This window comes from Alosa pseudoharengus, unplaced genomic scaffold (assembly GCF_046254945.1).
Source record: "Alosa pseudoharengus isolate Yale_2024_CS ecotype anadromous, Long Island Sound unplaced genomic scaffold, YU_APseudo_1.1 YU_APseudo_1.1_scf_1, whole genome shotgun sequence".
Lineage (NCBI taxonomy): Eukaryota > Metazoa > Chordata > Actinopteri > Clupeiformes > Clupeidae > Alosa > Alosa pseudoharengus.
Genome location: NW_027468564.1, coordinates 46,345,604 through 46,365,999, shown reverse-complemented (window position 1 = coordinate 46,365,999; position 20,396 = coordinate 46,345,604).

Genomic DNA, 20,396 nt, shown 5'->3' with positions numbered 1-20,396 from the left:
AACAGGAAGTGGACAAACATCTAGGTGACGCTTTGAGTTAACATAACAAGACTTGATACCATTAGTCAGGACACTGTCCCAATCACTCACAGCAATTTTCATGCATATACATTGAACACTCTAGCGCCACCACCAGTTCAAAGCTGGACATGCGTTCATGCGTGTGATCCTTGACTCTTTTGTCTGATTTTCACAATTGAGGTAGCGTCTGAATCCTTGAACAATCTCGAGTTCATCGACCCCTATCCCGTCACTTTCCGCCATATTGGACCTCCGCCATATTGGATTTAGTCCAAACTCTACGAAAAGTTTCAGCGGTTACAAATTTCATCCGATTTTCACAGAACTTGGCGGAGATGATCGATCTTCAGACCGAGCCGCACAAACGATACTTGTCAGATTTTTTAATTTCATTTTTGTTTGCCCGTGACAGCCAATCAAATATGGCGATGAAGCCACCAAACAGGAAGTGGGCTAACATCTCGGCTATGCTTTAATGTATGAAGTCCAAACTTGGTACAGGGACTTTGTATCTGATTGTGAGGACACGGTAAGAAATTGGCATCATTTGGCCTCTATAGGGGGCGCTGTAATATAGGAAGTGAGCTTGTATCTCAGCAACGCTTTGGTGTACAAAGTCCAAACTTAGTATAAGGACCTGTTACCTGATTATGATGATGCACTAGGAAATTGGAATCATTTGGCCTCCATAGGGGGCGCTGTAATACAGGAAGTGAGCTCGTATCTCAGCAACACTTTGGTGTATGAAGTCCAAACTTGGTACAGGGACATATTAGCTGATTGTGAGGACATGAAGGAAAGTGTTCTCATTTGGCCTCTAGGGGTGCTGTAATAATGAAAGTGAGCTCACATCTCAGCAACACTTTGGTGTATGAAGTCCAAACTTGGTAGAGGGACATGGTAGCTGATTGTGAGACCGCACAAAGACATTGGTGTAATTTGGCCTCTTGCTGTAAGTGCTTGCTGATGCCGTGGCAACGCCATTTCTGCTATAGCGCTCTGCTAGGCCCCCGCATTGCTGCTTGCAGCTATATTTGGGGGCCAAGCAGCGAAGCTGCGAAGGCACCCATTGAGTTACTAGCTTTTCCTATTATTACACTTCTGCCATTGGAGTCTATGGCAGCCCATAGAACGCCTGGCTAAAAAGTTCAGATTTTTTGGCAGAAAGTTTCGGGACACTCCACTGACCACTCACACTCATTTACGGACCTCTAAACCCAGCCATCTAGCGCCACCAACAGGTCAAAATCTGGCCGAAAATTGAACCGCTGGGTCTAAAGTTATGACATTTGGCACACTGATTCAGCACTGTCCCATGATGACTCTCACCAATTTACAGAACTCTATGCCCAACACTCTAGCGCCACCAATGGGTCGAACCTGGATTGCATTCACGCATGTGACCATTGAACGGTGCGTCCGATTTTCACATATCAGGCACCGTTGGAATCCCTGGACCGACCTAATTTCAATGAACCCTATTACGTCACTTTCCGCCATATTGGACCTCCGTCATATTGGATTTAGTCCAAACTCTACAAAAAGTTTCAGCGGTCAGAAATTTCATCCGATTTTCATGGAACTTGGCGGAGATGATCTTCTTCCCGAGCCGCACAAAAGATACTTGTCAGATTTTTCAATTTCATTTTTGTTTGCCCGTGACAGCCAATCAAATATGGCGATGAAGCTGCCAAACAGGAAGTGGACTAACATCTCTGTGGCATTTTGAGCTAACATAACAAAACTCGGTACCATTAGTCAGGACACTGTCCCAATCTCTCACAGCAATTTTTATGCATACATTGAATACTCTAGCGCCACCACCAGTTTAATGCTGGACATGCGTTCATGCGCGTATTCCTTGACTCTTTTGTCTGATTTTCACAATTGAGGTAGCGTCTGAATCCCTGGACCATCCCGAGTTCATCGACTCCTATCCCGTCACTTTCTGCAATATTGGACCTCCGACATATTGGATTTAGTCCAAACTCTACGAAAAGTTTCAGCGGTTACAAATTTCATCCGATTTTCACAGAACTTGGCGGAGATGATCTTCTGCCCGAGCCGCAAAAACGATACTTGTCAGATTTTTCAATTTCATTTTTGTTTGCCTGTAACAGCCAATCAAATATGGTGATGAAGCCGCCAAACAGGAAGTGGACTAACATCTCCGTGACGCTTTGAGTTAACATAACAAAACTCGATACCATTAGTCAGGACACTGTCCCAATCACTCACAGCAATTTTTATGCATATACATTGAACACTCTAGCGCCACCACCAGTTCAATGCTGGACATGCGTTCATGCGCGTGATCCTTGACTCTTTTGTCTGATTTTCACAATTGAGGTAGCGTCTTAATCCTTGGAACATCCCAAGTTCATCGACCCCTATCCCGTCACTTTCCGCCATATTGGACCTCCGCCATGTTGGATTTAGTCCAAACTCTACGAAAAGTTTCAGCGGTTACAAATTTCTTCCGATTTTCTCAGAACTTGGCGGAGATGATCTTCAGACCGAGCCGCACAAACGATACTTGTCAGATTTTTTAATTTTAAGTTTATTTGCCCGTGACAGCAAATCACACATGGCGACGATGCCGCCTAACAGGAAGTGGGCTAACATCTCGGCTACGCTTTAATGTATGAAGTCCAAACTTGGTACAGGGACTTGGTATCTGATTGTGAGGACGCACTAGGAAATTGGCATCATTTGGCCTCTATAGGGGGCGCTGCAATACAGGAAGTGAGCTTGTATCTCAGCAATGCTTTGATGTACGAAGTCCAAACTTGGTATAGAGACTTGGTACCTGATTGTGGGGATGCACTAGGAAATTGGCGTCATTTGGCCTCTACAGGGGGCGCTGCAATACAGGAAGTGAGCTTGTATCTCAGCAACGCTTTGATGTATGAAGTCCAAACTTGGTACAGGGACTTGGTATCTGATTGTGAGGACACAGTAGGAAATTGGCATCATTTGGCCTCTATAGGGGGCGCTGTAATACAGGAAGTGGGCTCATATCTCAGCAACGCTTCGTTGTATGAAGTCCAAACTTGATACATGGACATATTAGCTGATTGTGAGGATATGCAAGGAAAGTGGTCTCATTTGGCCTCTAGGGGTGTTGCAATAAAGAAAGTGAGCTCACATCTCAGCAACACTTTGGTGTATGAAGTCCAAACTTGGTAGACGGATATGGGAGCTGATTGTAAGAACGCACAAGGACATTGGTGTAATTTGGCCTCTAGTTGTGCTTTAACAAAGTAAATTAGCTTATTTCTCAGCCGTTCTTTATCCAATTGCCATCAAACTTGCTGTGAGTGCTTGCTCATCCCATGGCAACGCCATTCCTGCTATAGCGCACTGCTTGGCCCCCGCATTGCTGCTTGCAGCTATATTTGGGGGCCTAGCAGCGAAGCTGCGAAGGCACCCATTGTTTTAGTAGTTTTTCCTATTATTATTGGGGGCCAAGCAGCGAAGCTGCGAAGGCACCCATTGAGTTACTAGCTTTTCCTATTATTATTATTACACATCTGCCATTGGAGTCTATGGCAGCCCATAGAACGCCTGGCTAAAAAGTGCAGATTTTTTGGCAGAAAGTTTCGGGACACTCTACTGACCATTCACACTCATTTACGGACCTCTAAACCCAGCCATCTAGCGCCACCAACAGGTCAAAATCTGGCCAAAAATTTAACCGCTGGGTCTAAAGTTATGAAATTTGGCACACTGATTCAGCACTGTCCCATGATCACTCTCACCAATTTCCAGAACTCTATGCCCCACACTCTAGCGCCACCAATGGGTCGAACCTGGATTGCATTCACGCATGTGACCATTGAATGGTGCGTCCGATTTTCACATATCAGGCATCGTTGGAATCCATGGACTGACCTAAGTTCAATGACCCCTATTACGTCACTTTCTGCCATATTGGACCTCCGCCATATTGGATTTAGTCCAAACTCTACGAAAAGTTTCAGCGGTCAGAAATTTCATCCGATTTTCATGGAACTTGGCGGAGATGATCTTCTCCCCGAGCCGCACAAACGATACTTATCAGATTTTTCAATTTAATTTTTGTTTGCCCGTGACAGCCAATCAAATATGGTGATGAAGCCACCAAACAGGAAGTGGACAAACATCTAGGTGACGCTTTGAGTTAACATAACAAGACTTGATACCATTAGTCAGGACACTGTCCCAATCACTCACAGCAATTTTCATGCATATACATTGAACACTCTAGCGCCACCACCAGTTCAAAGCTGGACATGCGTTCATGCGTGTGATCCTTGACTCTTTTGTCTGATTTTCACAATTGAGGTAGCGTCTGAATCCTTGAACAATCTCGAGTTCATCGACCCCTATCCCGTCACTTTCCGCCATATTGGACCTCCGCCATATTGGATTTAGTCCAAACTCTACGAAAAGTTTCAGCGGTTACAAATTTCATCCGATTTTCACAGAACTTGGCGGAGATGATCTTCAGACCGAGCCGCACAAACTATACTTGTCAGATTTTTTATTTTCAAGTTTGTTTGCCCGTGACAGCCAATTACACATGGCGACGATGCCGCCTAACAGGAAGTGGGCTAACATCTCGGCTTCTCTTTAATGTATGAAGTCCAAACTTGGTACAGGGACTTGGTATCTGATTGTGAGGACGCCCTAGGAAATTCATTTGGCCTCTATAGGGGGCGCTGCAATACAGGAAGTGAGCTTGTATCTCAGCAACGCTTTGATGTACGAAGTCCAAATTTGGTATAGAGACTTGGTACCTGATTGTGGGGATGCACTAGGAAACTGGCGTCATTTGGCTTCTACAGGGGGCGCTGCAATACAGGAAGTGAGCTTGTATCTCAGCAACGCTTTGATGTATGAAGTCCAAACTTGGTACAGGGACTTGGTATCTGATTGTGAGGACACAGTAGGAAATTGGCATCATTTGGCCTCTATAGGGGGCGCTGTAATACATGAAGTGGGCTCAAATCTCAGCAACGCTTCGTTGTATGAAGTCCAAACGTGATACATGGGCATATTATCTGATTGTGAGGACATGCAAGGAAAGTGGTCTCATTTGGCCTCTAGGGGTGTTGCAATAAAGAAAATGAGCTCACATCTCAGCAACACTTTGGTGTATGAAGTCCAAACTTGGTAGACGGACATGGGAGCTGATTGTAAGAACGCACAAGGACATTGGTGTAATTTGGCCTCTAGGGGCGCTGTAACAAAGTAAATGAGCTTATTTCTCAGCCGTTCTTTATCCAATTGCCATCAAACTTGCTGTGAGTGGTTGCTCATGCCATGGCAACGCCATTCCTGCTATAGCGCACTGCTTGGCCCCCTCATTGCTGCTTGCAGCTATATTTGGGGGCCTAGCAGCGAAGCTGCGAAGGCACCCATTGAGTTAGTAGTTTTTCCTATTATTATTATTATTATTATTACACTTCTGCCATTGGAGTCTATGGCAGCCCATAGAATGCCTGGCTAAAAAGTTCAGATTTTTTGCCAGAAAGTTTCGGGACACTCCACTGACCACTAACGCTAATTTACAGATCTCTAAACCCAGCCATCTAGCGCCACCAACAGGTCAAAGTTTGGCCGAAAGTTGAAAAGCTGGGTTGAAAGGTATTCACAAGTCATTATTATTATGAAATTTAGCGCCCTGATTCAGGACCGTCCCATGATCACTCTCACCAATTTACAGAACTCTATGCCAAACACTCTAGCGCCACCAATAGGTCGAATCTGGACTCACATTTACGCATGTAACAATTGAACGGTGTGTTCGATTTTCACAAATTAAGCACCGTTGGAATCCCTGGACTGACTTGAGTTGATTGACCCCTACTACGCCACTTTCGGCCATACTGGACCTCCGCCATATTGGATTTAGTCCAAACTCTACGAAAAGTTTCAGCGGTTACAAATTTCATCCGATTTTCACAGAACTTGTCGGAGATGATCTTCAGACCGAGCCGCACAAACGATACTTGTCAGATTTTTTAATTTCATTTTTGTTTGCCCGTGACAGCCAATCAAATATGGCGATGAAGCCACCAAACAGGAAGTGGGCTAACATCTCGGCTATGCTTTAATGTATGAAGTCCAAACTTGGTACAGGGACTTGGTATCTGATAGTGAGGACGCACTAGGAAATTGGCATCATGTGGCCTCTATAGGGGGCGCTGTAATACAGGAAGTGAGCTTGTATCTCAGCAACGCTTTGGTGTACAAACTCCAAACTTAGTATAAGGACCTGTTACCTGATTATGATGATGCACTAGGAAATTGGAATCATTTGGCCTCTATAGGGGGCGCTGTAATACAGGAAGTGAGCTCGTATCTCAGCAACACTTCGGTGTATGAAGTCCAAACATGGTACAGGGACATATTAGCTGATTGTGAGGACATGAAGGAAAGTGGTCTCATTTGGCCTCTAGGGGGGCTGTAATAAAGAAAGTGAGCTCACATCTCAGCAACACTTTGGTGTATGAAGTCCAAACTTGGTAGAGGGACATGGTAGCTGATTGTGAGAACGCACAAAGACGTTGGTGTAATTTGTCCTCTTGCTGCTGAGTGCTTGCTCTGCACTCTGCTCTATAGCGCTCTGCTAGGCCCCCGCATTGCTGCTTGCAGCTATATTTATTATTATTATTACACTTCTGCCATTGGAGTCTATGGCAGCCCATAGAACGCCTGGCTAAAAAGTGCAGATTTTTTGGCAGAAAGTTTCGGGACACTCCACTGACCACTCACACTCATTTACGGACCTCTAAACCCAGCCGTCTAGCGCCACCAACAGGTCAAAGTTTGGCTGAAAGTTGAAAAGCTGGGTTGAAAGGTATTTGCAAGTCATTATTATTATGAAATTTAGCGCCCTGATTCAGGACCGTCCCATGATCACTCTCACGAATTTACAAAGCTCTATGCCGAACACTCTAGCGCCACCAATAGGTCGAATCTGGACTCACATTTACGCATGTAACAATTGAACGGTGTGTTCGATTTTCACAAATTAAGCACCGTTGGAATCCCTGGACTGACTTGAGTTGATTGACCCCTATTACATCACTTTTGGCCATACTGGACCTCCGCCATATTGGATTTAGTCCAAACTCTACGAAAAGTTTCAGCGGTTACAAATTTCCTCAGATCTTCACGAAACTTGTTGGAGATGATCTTCTGCCCGAGCCGCACAAACGATACTGGTCAGATTTTTCAATTTCATTTTTGTTTGCCCGTGACAGCCAATCAAATATGGTGACGAGGACGCCAAACAGGAAGTGGACAAACATCTAGGTGATGCTTTGAGATAACATAACAAAACTCAAGACCATTAGTCAGGACACTGTCCCAATCACTCACACCAAATTTCATGCATATACATTGAACACACTAGCGCCACCACCAGTTTAATGCTGCACATGCGTTTATGCGCGTGATCCTTGACTCTTTTGTCTGATTTTCACAATTGAGGTAGCGTCTGAATCCTTGGACCATCCCGAGTTCATCGACTCCTATCCCGTCACTTTCTGCCATATTGGACCATCGCCATATTGGAATTGGTCTAAACTCTACGAAAAGTTTCAGCGGTCACAAATTTCATTTGATTTTCACAGAACTTGGCAGAGATGATCTTCAGACCGAGCCGCACAAACGATACTTGTCAGATTTTTCAGATTCCACTTTATTGGCCTATGGCAGCCAATCAAATATGGCTATGAAGCCGCAAAACAGGAAGTGGGCTAACATCTCGGAGACGCTTTAATGTATGAAGTCCAAACTGGGTACAGGGACTTTGTATCTGATTGTGAGGACACAGCAGGAAATTGGCATCATTTGGCCTCTATAGGGGGTGCTGTAATACAGGAAGTGAGCTTGTATCTCAGCAACGCTTTGGTGTACAAACTCCAAACTTAGTATAAGGACCTGTTACCTGATTATGATGATGCACTAGGAAATTGGAATCATTTGGCCTCTACAGGGGGCGCTGTAATACAGGAAGTGAGCTCGTATCTCAGCAACACTTTGGTGTATGAAGTCCAAACTTGGTAGAGGGACATGGTAGCTGATTGTGAGACCGCACAAAGACATTGGTGTAATTTGGCCTCTTGCTGTAAGTGCTTGCTCATGCCGTGGCAATGCCATTTCTGCTATAGCGCTCTGCTAGGCCCCCGCATTGCTGCTTGCAGCTATATTTGGGGGCCAAGCAGCGAAGCTGCGAAGGCACCCATTGAGTTACTAGCTTTTCCTATTATTATTATTACACATCTGCCATTGGAGTCTATGGCAGCCCATAGAACGCCTGGCTAAAAAGTGCAGATTTTTTGGCAGAAAGTTTCGGGACACTCCACTGACCATTCACACTCATTTACGGACCTCTAAACCCAGCCATCTAGCGCCACCAACAGGTCAAAATCTGGCCAAAAATTTAACCGCTGGGTCTAAAGTTATGAAATTTGGCACACTGATTCAGCACTGTCCCATGATCACTCTCACCAATTTCCAGAACTCTATGCCCCACACTCTAGCGCCACCAATGGGTCGAACCTGGATTGCATTCACGCATGTGACCATTGAATGGTGCGTCCGATTTTCACATATCAGGCATCGTTGGAATCCATGGACTGACCTAAGTTCAATGACCCCTATTACGTCACTTTCTGCCATATTGGACCTCCGCCATATTGGATTTAGTCCAAACTCTACGAAAAGTTTCAGCGGTCAGAAATTTCATCCGATTTTCATGGAACTTGGCGGAGATGATCTTCTCCCCGAGCCGCACAAACGATACTTATCAGATTTTTCAATTTAATTTTTGTTTGCCCGTGACAGCCAATCAAATATGGTGATGAAGCCACCAAACAGGAAGTGGACAAACATCTAGGTGACGCTTTGAGTTAACATAACAAGACTTGATACCATTAGTCAGGACACTGTCCCAATCACTCACAGCAATTTTCATGCATATACATTGAACACTCTAGCGCCACCACCAGTTCAAAGCTGGACATGCGTTCATGCGTGTGATCCTTGACTCTTTTGTCTGATTTTCACAATTGAGGTAGCGTCTGAATCCTTGAACAATCTCGAGTTCATCGACCCCTATCCCGTCACTTTCCGCCATATTGGACCTCCGCCATATTGGATTTAGTCCAAACTCTACGAAAAGTTTCAGCGGTTACAAATTTCATCCGATTTTCACAGAACTTGGCGGAGATGATCTTCAGACCGAGCCGCACAAACTATACTTGTCAGATTTTTTATTTTCAAGTTTGTTTGCCCGTGACAGCCAATTACACATGGCGACGATGCCGCCTAACAGGAAGTGGGCTAACATCTCGGCTTCTCTTTAATGTATGAAGTCCAAACTTGGTACAGGGACTTGGTATCTGATTGTGAGGACGCCCTAGGAAATTCATTTGGCCTCTATAGGGGGCGCTGCAATACAGGAAGTGAGCTTGTATCTCAGCAACGCTTTGATGTACGAAGTCCAAATTTGGTATAGAGACTTGGTACCTGATTGTGGGGATGCACTAGGAAACTGGCGTCATTTGGCTTCTACAGGGGGCGCTGCAATACAGGAAGTGAGCTTGTATCTCAGCAACGCTTTGATGTATGAAGTCCAAACTTGGTACAGGGACTTGGTATCTGATTGTGAGGACACAGTAGGAAATTGGCATCATTTGGCCTCTATAGGGGGCGCTGTAATACATGAAGTGGGCTCAAATCTCAGCAACGCTTCGTTGTATGAAGTCCAAACGTGATACATGGGCATATTATCTGATTGTGAGGACATGCAAGGAAAGTGGTCTCATTTGGCCTCTAGGGGTGTTGCAATAAAGAAAATGAGCTCACATCTCAGCAACACTTTGGTGTATGAAGTCCAAACTTGGTAGACGGACATGGGAGCTGATTGTAAGAACGCACAAGGACATTGGTGTAATTTGGCCTCTAGGGGCGCTGTAACAAAGTAAATGAGCTTATTTCTCAGCCGTTCTTTATCCAATTGCCATCAAACTTGCTGTGAGTGGTTGCTCATGCCATGGCAACGCCATTCCTGCTATAGCGCACTGCTTGGCCCCCTCATTGCTGCTTGCAGCTATATTTGGGGGCCTAGCAGCGAAGCTGCGAAGGCACCCATTGTTTTAGTAGTTTTTCCTATTATTATTATTATTATTATTACACTTCTGCCATTGGAGTCTATGGCAGCCCATAGAACGCCTGGCTAAAAAGTTCAGATTTTTTCGTCGAAAGTTTCGGGACACTCCACTGACCACTCACACTCATTTACGGACCTCTAAACCCAGCCGTCTAGCGCCACCAACAGGTCAAAGTTTGGCTGAAAGTTGAAAAGCTGGGTTGAAAGGTATTTGCAAGTCATTATTATTATGAAATTTAGCGCCCTGATTCAGGACCGTCCCATGATCACTCTCACGAATTTACAAAGCTCTATGCCGAACACTCTAGCGCCACCAATAGGTCGAATCTGGACTCACATTTACGCATGTAACAATTGAACGGTGTGTTCGATTTTCACAAATTAAGCACCGTTGGAATCCCTGGACTGACTTGAGTTGATTGACCCCTATTACGTCACTTTTGGCCATACTGGACCTCCGCCATATTGGATTTAGTCCAAACTCTACGAAAAGTTTCAGCGGTTACAAATTTCCTCAGATTTTCACGAAACTTGTTGGAGATGATCTTCTGCCCGAGCCGCACAAACGATACTGGTCAGATTTTTCAATTTCATTTTTGTTTGCCCGTGACAGCCAATCAAATATGGTGACGAGGACGCCAAACAGGAAGTGGACAAACATCTAGGTGACGCTTTGAGTTAACATAACAAAACTCGAGACCATTAGTCGGGACACTGTCCCAATCACTCACACCAATTTTCATGCATATACATTGAACACAGTAGCGCCACCACCAGTTTAGTGCTGCACATGCGTTCATGCGCGTGATCCTTGACTCTTTTGTCTGATTTTCACAATTGAGGTAGCATCTGAATCCTTGGACCATCCCGAGTTCATCGACTCCTATCCCATCACTTTCCGCCATATTGGACCTCCGCCATATTGGAATTGGTCTAAACTCTACGAAAAGTTTCAGCGGTCCCAGATTTCATTTGATTTTCACAGAACTTGGCAGAGATGATCTTCAGACCGAGCCGCACAAACGATACTTGTCAGATTTTTTTATTTCATTTTTGTTTGCCCGTGACAGACAATCAAATATGGCGATGAAGCCACCAAACAGGAAGTGGGCTAACATCTCGGCTATGCTTTAATGTATGAAGTCCAAACTTGGTACAGGGACTTTGTATCTGATTGTGAGGACACGGTAAGAAATTGGCATCATTTGGCCTCTATAGGGGGCGCTGTAATACAGGAAGTGAGCTTGTATCTCAGCAACGCTTTGGTGTACAAAGTCCAAACTTAGTATAAGGACCTGTTACCTGATTATGATGATGCACTAGGAAATTGGAATCATTTGGCCTCCATAGGGGGCGCTGTAATACAGGAAGTGAGCTCGTATCTCAGCAACACTTTGGTGTATGAAGTCCAAACTTGGTACAGGGACATATTAGCTGATTGTGAGGACATGAAGGAAAGTGTTCTCATTTGGCCTCTAGGGGTGCTGTAATAATGAAAGTGAGCTCACATCTCAGCAACACTTTGGTGTATGAAGTCCAAACTTGGTAGAGGGACATGGTAGCTGATTGTGAGACCGCACAAAGACATTGGTGTAATTTGGCCTCTTGCTGTAAGTGCTTGCTGATGCCGTGGCAACGCCATTTCTGCTATAGCGCTCTGCTAGGCCCCCGCATTGCTGCTTGCAGCTATATTTATTATTATTATTACACTTCTGCCATTGGAGTCTATGGCAGCCCATAGAACGCCTGGCTAAAAAGTTCAGATTTTTTCGTCGAAAGTTCCGGGACACTCCACTGACCACTCACACTCATTTACGGACCTCTAAACCCAGCCGTCTAGCGCCACCAACAGGTCAAAGTTTGGCTGAAAGTTGAAAAGCTGGGTTGAAAGGTATTTGCAAGTCATTATTATTATGAAATTTAGCGCCCTGATTCAGGACCGTCCCATGATCACTCTCACGAATTTACAAAGCTCTATGCCGAACACTCTAGCGCCACCAATAGGTCGAATCTGGACTCACATTTACGCATTTAACAATTGAACGGTGTGTTCGATTTTCACAAATTAAGCACCGTTGGAATCCCTGGACTGACTTGAGTTGATTGACCCCTATTACATCACTTTTGGCCATACTGGACCTCCGCCATATTGGATTTAGTCCAAACTCTACGAAAAGTTTCAGCGGTTACAAATTTCCTTCGATTTTCACGAAACTTGTTGGAGATGATCTTCTGCCCGAGCCGCACAAACGATACTGGTCAGATTTTTCAATTTCATTTTTGTTTGCCCGTGACAGCCAATCAAATATGGTGACGAGGACGCCAAACAGGAAGTGGACAAACATCTAGGTGACGCTTTGAGTTAACATAACAAAACTCGAGACCATTAGTCAGGACACTGTCCCAATCACTCACACCAATTTTCATGCATATACATTGAACACACTAGCGCCACCACCAGTTTAATGGTGCACATGCGTTCATGCGCGTGACTCTTTTGTCTGATTTTCACAATTGAGGTAGCATCTGAATCCTTGGACCATCCCGAGTTCATCGACTCCTACCCCATCACTTTCCGCCATATTGGACCTCCGCCATATTGGAATTGGTCTAAACTCTACGAAAAGTTTCAGCGGTCCCAAATTTCATTTGATTTTCACAGAACTTGGCAGAGATGATCTTCAGACCGAGCCGCACAAACGATACTTGTCAGATTTTTTAATTTCATTTTTGTTTGCCCGTGACAGACAATCAAATATGGCGATGAAGCCACCAAACAGGAAGTGGGCTAACATCTCGGCTATGCTTTAATGTATGAAGTCCAAACTTGGTACAGGGACTTTGTATCTGATTGTGAGGACACGGTAAGAAATTGGCATCATTTGGCCTCTATAGGGGGCGCTGTAATACAGGAAGTGAGCTTGTATCTCAGCAACGCTTTGGTGTACAAAGTCCAAACTTAGTATAAGGACCTGTTACCTGATTATGATGATGCACTAGGAAATTGGAATCATTTGGCCTCTATAGGGGGCGCTGTAATACAGGAAGTGAGCTCGTATCTCAGCAACACTTCGGTGTATGAAGTCCAAACTTGGTACAGGGACATATTAGCTGATTGTGAGGACATGAAGGAAAGTGTTCTCATTTGGCCTCTAGGGGTGCTGTAATAATGAAAGTGAGCTCACATCTCAGCAACACTTTGGTGTATGAAGTCCAAACTTGGTAGAGGGACATGGTAGCTGATTGTGAGACCGCACAAAGACATTGGTGTAATTTGGCCTCTTGCTGTAAGTGCTTGCTCATGCCGTGGCAACGCCATTTCTGCTATAGCGCTCTGCTAGGCCCCCGCATTGCTGCTTGCAGCTATATTTATTATTATTATTACACTTCTGCCATTGGAGTCTATGGCAGCCCATAGAACGCCTGGCTAAAAAGTGCAGATTTTTTGGCAGAAAGTTTCGGGACACTCCACTGACCACTCACACTCATTTACGGACCTCTAAACCCAGCCGTCTAGCGCCACCAACAGGTCAAAGTTTGGCTGAAAGTTGAAAAGCTGGGTTGAAAGGTATTTGCAAGTCATTATTATTATGAAATTTAGCGCCCTGATTCAGGACCGTCCCATGATCACTCTCACGAATTTACAAAGCTCTATGCCGAACACTCTAGCGCCACCAATAGGTCGAATCTGGACTCACATTTACGCATGTAACAATTGAACGGTGTGTTCGATTTTCACAAATTAAGCACCGTTGGAATCCCTGGACTGACTTGAGTTGATTGACCCCTATTACATCACTTTTGGCCATACTGGACCTCCGCCATATTGGATTTAGTCCAAACTCTACGAAAAGTTTCAGCGGTTACAAATTTCCTCAGATCTTCACGAAACTTGTTGGAGATGATCTTCTGCCCGAGCCGCACAAACGATACTGGTCAGATTTTTCAATTTCATTTTTGTTTGCCCGTGACAGCCAATCAAATATGGTGACGAGGACGCCAAACAGGAAGTGGACAAACATCTAGGTGATGCTTTGAGATAACATAACAAAACTCAAGACCATTAGTCAGGACACTGTCCCAATCACTCACACCAAATTTCATGCATATACATTGAACACACTAGCGCCACCACCAGTTTAATGCTGCACATGCGTTTATGCGCGTGATCCTTGACTCTTTTGTCTGATTTTCACAATTGAGGTAGCGTCTGAATCCTTGGACCATCCCGAGTTCATCGACTCCTATCCCGTCACTTTCTGCCATATTGGACCATCGCCATATTGGAATTGGTCTAAACTCTACGAAAAGTTTCAGCGGTCACAAATTTCATTTGATTTTCACAGAACTTGGCAGAGATGATCTTCAGACCGAGCCGCACAAACGATACTTGTCAGATTTTTCAGATTCCACTTTATTGGCCTATGGCAGCCAATCAAATATGGCTATGAAGCCGCAAAACAGGAAGTGGGCTAACATCTCGGAGACGCTTTAATGTATGAAGTCCAAACTGGGTACAGGGACTTTGTATCTGATTGTGAGGACACAGCAGGAAATTGGCATCATTTGGCCTCTATAGGGGGTGCTGTAATACAGGAAGTGAGCTTGTATCTCAGCAACGCTTTGGTGTACAAACTCCAAACTTAGTATAAGGACCTGTTACCTGATTATGATGATGCACTAGGAAATTGGAATCATTTGGCCTCTACAGGGGGCGCTGTAATACAGGAAGTGAGCTCGTATCTCAGCAACACTTTGGTGTATGAAGTCCAAACTTGGTAGAGGGACATGGTAGCTGATTGTGAGACCGCACAAAGACATTGGTGTAATTTGGCCTCTTGCTGTAAGTGCTTGCTCATGCCGTGGCAATGCCATTTCTGCTATAGCGCTCTGCTAGGCCCCCGCATTGCTGCTTGCAGCTATATTTGGGGGCCAAGCAGCGAAGCTGCGAAGGCACCCATTGAGTTACTAGCTTTTCCTATTATTATTATTACACATCTGCCATTGGAGTCTATGGCAGCCCATAGAACGCCTGGCTAAAAAGTGCAGATTTTTTGGCAGAAAGTTTCGGGACACTCCACTGACCATTCACACTCATTTACGGACCTCTAAACCCAGCCATCTAGCGCCACCAACAGGTCAAAATCTGGCCAAAAATTTAACCGCTGGGTCTAAAGTTATGAAATTTGGCACACTGATTCAGCACTGTCCCATGATCACTCTCACCAATTTCCAGAACTCTATGCCCCACACTCTAGCGCCACCAATGGGTCGAACCTGGATTGCATTCACGCATGTGACCATTGAATGGTGCGTCCGATTTTCACATATCAGGCATCGTTGGAATCCATGGACTGACCTAAGTTCAATGACCCCTATTACGTCACTTTCTGCCATATTGGACCTCCGCCATATTGGATTTAGTCCAAACTCTACGAAAAGTTTCAGCGGTCAGAAATTTCATCCGATTTTCATGGAACTTGGCGGAGATGATCTTCTCCCCGAGCCGCACAAACGATACTTATCAGATTTTTCAATTTAATTTTTGTTTGCCCGTGACAGCCAATCAAATATGGTGATGAAGCCACCAAACAGGAAGTGGACAAACATCTAGGTGACGCTTTGAGTTAACATAACAAGACTTGATACCATTAGTCAGGACACTGTCCCAATCACTCACAGCAATTTTCATGCATATACATTGAACACTCTAGCGCCACCACCAGTTCAAAGCTGGACATGCGTTCATGCGTGTGATCCTTGACTCTTTTGTCTGATTTTCACAATTGAGGTAGCGTCTGAATCCTTGAACAATCTCGAGTTCATCGACCCCTATCCCGTCACTTTCCGCCATATTGGACCTCCGCCATATTGGATTTAGTCCAAACTCTACGAAAAGTTTCAGCGGTTACAAATTTCATCCGATTTTCACAGAACTTGGCGGAGATGATCTTCAGACCGAGCCGCACAAACTATACTTGTCAGATTTTTTATTTTCAAGTTTGTTTGCCCGTGACAGCCAATTACACATGGCGACGATGCCGCCTAACAGGAAGTGGGCTAACATCTCGGCTTCTCTTTAATGTATGAAGTCCAAACTTGGTACAGGGACTTGGTATCTGATTGTGAGGACGCCCTAGGAAATTCATTTGGCCTCTATAGGGGGCGCTGCAATACAGGAAGTGAGCTTGTATCTCAGCAACGCTTTGATGTACGAAGTCCAAATTTGGTATAGAGACTTGGTACCTGATTGTGGGGATGCACTAGGAAACTGGCGTCATTTGGCTTCTACAGGGGGCGCTGCAATACAGGAAGTGAGCTTGTATCTCAGCAACGCTTTGATGTATGAAGTCCAAACTTGGTACAGGGACTTGGTATCTGATTGTGAGGACACAGTAGGAAATTGGCATCATTTGGCCTCTATAGGGGGCGCTGTAATACATGAAGTGGGCTCAAATCTCAGCAACGCTTCGTTGTATGAAGTCCAAACGTGATACATGGGCATATTATCTGATTGTGAGGACATGCAAGGAAAGTGGTCTCATTTGGCCTCTAGGGGTGTTGCAATAAAGAAAATGAGCTCACATCTCAGCAACACTTTGGTGTATGAAGTCCAAACTTGGTAGACGGACATGGGAGCTGATTGTAAGAACGCACAAGGACATTGGTGTAATTTGGCCTCTAGGGGCGCTGTAACAAAGTAAATGAGCTTATTTCTCAGCCGTTCTTTATCCAATTGCCATCAAACTTGCTGTGAGTGGTTGCTCATGCCATGGCAACGCCATTCCTGCTATAGCGCACTGCTTGGCCCCCTCATTGCTGCTTGCAGCTATATTTGGGGGCCTAGCAGCGAAGCTGCGAAGGCACCCATTGTTTTAGTAGTTTTTCCTATTATTATTATTATTATTATTACACTTCTGCCATTGGAGTCTATGGCAGCCCATAGAACGCCTGGCTAAAAAGTTCAGATTTTTTCGTCGAAAGTTTCGGGACACTCCACTGACCACTCACACTCATTTACGGACCTCTAAACCCAGCCGTCTAGCGCCACCAACAGGTCAAAGTTTGGCTGAAAGTTGAAAAGCTGGGTTGAAAGGTATTTGCAAGTCATTATTATTATGAAATTTAGCGCCCTGATTCAGGACCGTCCCATGATCACTCTCACGAATTTACAAAGCTCTATGCCGAACACTCTAGCGCCACCAATAGGTCGAATCTGGACTCACATTTACGCATGTAACAATTGAACGGTGTGTTCGATTTTCACAAATTAAGCACCGTTGGAATCCCTGGACTGACTTGAGTTGATTGACCCCTATTACGTCACTTTTGGCCATACTGGACCTCCGCCATATTGGATTTAGTCCAAACTCTACGAAAAGTTTCAGCGGTTACAAATTTCCTCAGATTTTCACGAAACTTGTTGGAGATGATCTTCTGCCCGAGCCGCACAAACGATACTGGTCAGATTTTTCAATTTCATTTTTGTTTGCCCGTGACAGCCAATCAAATATGGTGACGAGGACGCCAAACAGGAAGTGGACAAACATCTAGGTGACGCTTTGAGTTAACATAACAAAACTCGAGACCATTAGTCGGGACACTGTCCCAATCACTCACACCAATTTTCATGCATATACATTGAACACAGTAGCGCCACCACCAGTTTAGTGCTGCACATGCGTTCATGCGCGTGATCCTTGACTCTTTTGTCTGATTTTCACAATTGAGGTAGCATCTGAATCCTTGGACCATCCCGAGTTCATCGACTCCTATCCCATCACTTTCCGCCATATTGGACCTCCGCCATATTGGAATTGGTCTAAACTCTACGAAAAGTTTCAGCGGTCCCAGATTTCATTTGATTTTCACAGAACTTGGCAGAGATGATCTTCAGACCGAGCCGCACAAACGATACTTGTCAGATTTTTTTATTTCATTTTTGTTTGCCCGTGACAGACAATCAAATATGGCGATGAAGCCACCAAACAGGAAGTGGGCTAACATCTCGGCTATGCTTTAATGTATGAAGTCCAAACTTGGTACAGGGACTTTGTATCTGATTGTGAGGACACGGTAAGAAATTGGCATCATTTGGCCTCTATAGGGGGCGCTGTAATACAGGAAGTGAGCTTGTATCTCAGCAACGCTTTGGTGTACAAAGTCCAAACTTAGTATAAGGACCTGTTACCTGATTATGATGATGCACTAGGAAATTGGAATCATTTGGCCTCCATAGGGGGCGCTGTAATACAGGAAGTGAGCTCGTATCTCAGCAACACTTTGGTGTATGAAGTCCAAACTTGGTACAGGGACATATTAGCTGATTGTGAGGACATGAAGGAAAGTGTTCTCATTTGGCCTCTAGGGGTGCTGTAATAATGAAAGTGAGCTCACATCTCAGCAACACTTTGGTGTATGAAGTCCAAACTTGGTAGAGGGACATGGTAGCTGATTGTGAGACCGCACAAAGACATTGGTGTAATTTGGCCTCTTGCTGTAAGTGCTTGCTGATGCCGTGGCAACGCCATTTCTGCTATAGCGCTCTGCTAGGCCCCCGCATTGCTGCTTGCAGCTATATTTATTATTATTATTACACTTCTGCCATTGGAGTCTATGGCAGCCCATAGAACGCCTGGCTAAAAAGTTCAGATTTTTTCGTCGAAAGTTCCGGGACACTCCACTGACCACTCACACTCATTTACGGACCTCTAAACCCAGCCGTCTAGCGCCACCAACAGGTCAAAGTTTGGCTGAAAGTTGAAAAGCTGGGTTGAAAGGTATTTGCAAGTCATTATTATTATGAAATTTAGCGCCCTGATTCAGGACCGTCCCATGATCACTCTCACGAATTTACAAAGCTCTATGCCGAACACTCTAGCGCCACCAATAGGTCGAATCTGGACTCACATTTACGCATTTAACAATTGAACGGTGTGTTCGATTTTCACAAATTAAGCACCGTTGGAATCCCTGGACTGACTTGAGTTGATTGACCCCTATTACATCACTTTTGGCCATACTGGACCTCCGCCATATTGGATTTAGTCCAAACTCTACGAAAAGTTTCAGCGGTTACAAATTTCCTTCGATTTTCACGAAACTTGTTGGAGATGATCTTCTGCCCGAGCCGCACAAACGATACTGGTCAGATTTTTCAATTTCATTTTTGTTTGCCCGTGACAGCCAATCAAATATGGTGACGAGGACGCCAAACAGGAAGTGGACAAACATCTAGGTGACGCTTTGAGTTAACATAACAAAACTCGAGACCATTAGTCAGGACACTGTCCCAATCACTCACACCAATTTTCATGCATATACATTGAACACACTAGCGCCACCACCAGTTTAATGGTGCACATGCGTTCATGCGCGTGACTCTTTTGTCTGATTTTCACAATTGAGGTAGCATCTGAATCCTTGGACCATCCCGAGTTCATCGACTCCTACCCCATCACTTTCCGCCATATTGGACCTCCGCCATATTGGAATTGGTCTAAACTCTACGAAAAGTTTCAGCGGTCCCAAATTTCATTTGATTTTCACAGAACTTGGCAGAGATGATCTTCAGACCGAGCCGCACAAACGATACTTGTCAGATTTTTTAATTTCATTTTTGTTTGCCCGTGACAGACAATCAAATATGGCGATGAAGCCACCAAACAGGAAGTGGGCTAACATCTCGGCTATGCTTTAATGTATGAAGTCCAAACTTGGTACAGGGACTTTGTATCTGATTGTGAGGACACGGTAAGAAATTGGCATCATTTGGCCTCTATAGGGGGCGCTGTAATACAGGAAGTGAGCTTGTATCTCAGCAACGCTTTGGTGTACAAAGTCCAAACTTAGTATAAGGACCTGTTACCTGATTATGATGATGCACTAGGAAATTGGAATCATTTGGCCTCTATAGGGGGCGCTGTAATACAGGAAGTGAGCTCGTATCTCAGCAACACTTCGGTGTATGAAGTCCAAACTTGGTACAGGGACATATTAGCTGATTGTGAGGACATGAAGGAAAGTGTTCTCATTTGGCCTCTAGGGGTGCTGTAATAATGAAAGTGAGCTCACATCTCAGCAACACTTTGGTGTATGAAGTCCAAACTTGGTAGAGGGACATGGTAGCTGATTGTGAGACCGCACAAAGACATTGGTGTAATTTGGCCTCTTGCTGTAAGTGCTTGCTCATGCCGTGGCAACGCCA